The sequence below is a fragment of the Mustela nivalis genome (assembly GCF_964662115.1).
Source record: "Mustela nivalis genome assembly, contig: HAP1_SCAFFOLD_616, whole genome shotgun sequence".
Lineage (NCBI taxonomy): Eukaryota > Metazoa > Chordata > Mammalia > Carnivora > Mustelidae > Mustela > Mustela nivalis.
This window is the reverse complement of record NW_028136046.1, coordinates 170,925-172,186: the sequence shown is the minus strand read 5'-3', so window position 1 is coordinate 172,186 and position 1,262 is coordinate 170,925.

The window sequence follows — 1,262 nt, the reverse complement described above, 5'->3', positions numbered from 1 at the left end:
ATACTATGGCGAGGAGGTGAGGTACTACACTGTGGGGGCACAGGGTGCTACCGGAGGATTTCAAATATCAGAATCGTAACCATAATAGAGTATTTAATTGCATCCTAGCTTTCATCAAGGGTAAGATGCACTATAGTTTATGTTCGACTAAGAAAGAGAAATGCTGTCAGTTAAACTAGGATATGTCATCAAGTGCAAGGTGAGTGCCACATTAAGAGATATTAAAATGGGGGGGGGACAAATCTAGGAACAAGGAAATTGTGGTAGTAGAATAAATAAGAAAGGTCCAACACTTGGATCAACTAAAGAAGTGATTATTGCTTACCATGTGCCCCAAACTATATTAAGTCCTAGAACAAGAGACGTGCTCATCTTGATGCCCCGCAGCTGTTAGACCCAAGGTACAGAGGGCAGTAGCCAACGACCAGCAGGCCCCAAGTGCCATGTGCAGACTCTAAGAGCAACTGCCTTTGAGAGAGAAAACGGTTGAGAGGGGGCTTTGAGAGGTAGAGAATTACTAGCTGGGAAAGTAGGACAATTGACACAGAATCGGAATTGATGCCCCTACATGACAGTGTTGGTGAAACTTCCCTTCTCAGAGATCTTGAGGCTCCTCAGAAATGTATGTTTCATTTTGGACAGAACATTCAGGATAAATATGATCTGTTCGAGTTCCTGGTTCTCTCATCCGGACTGTTTCTTAAGCTTCACTGGCACAAGAAAAGGGTTTTGATAGTCCAGGGTAAATCCTGACAAAAGCAAAGCAAGGTATCTATGAAAACTAACCACTCAGAAGAGAACAACAGTTAAAAGGCCAGGCCGACCTGACCCTGCAGGATAGGTAAGGCTGCTCTGGAAACAGGGGTTGAGGGGAAGTGCCCATCTCCTGCTAGAAGAGCTAGAGAAGACACCTTCCGGAGAGACCACCAGGAGAGGAGAGCAGTAGGTGCTGAAGATGAAGAATATTTTAATCAGCAGAGAAGGTCAAAATGACAAAGTTCCACGATCAGAGTAAACATATGGGATTAAAAAATAAAAAATAAAAAATAAAGATTTTTTTGAAAGGACTTTTTCTTAAAGGAATTTAAACAAAAGTCCTTGTAAAGAGACAGTTTGCTGTTTAAACCAATAGTACAACTCACTGAGAGAATCGCCGCATTATTTATTGGGGTAGAAAGGACCTGGAATGTAGAAAGACCTATTCCGCAGAGCAAAAAATAGAATCACTAACAGCCCTCATGCCTTGCACAGCCAGTGGCTAG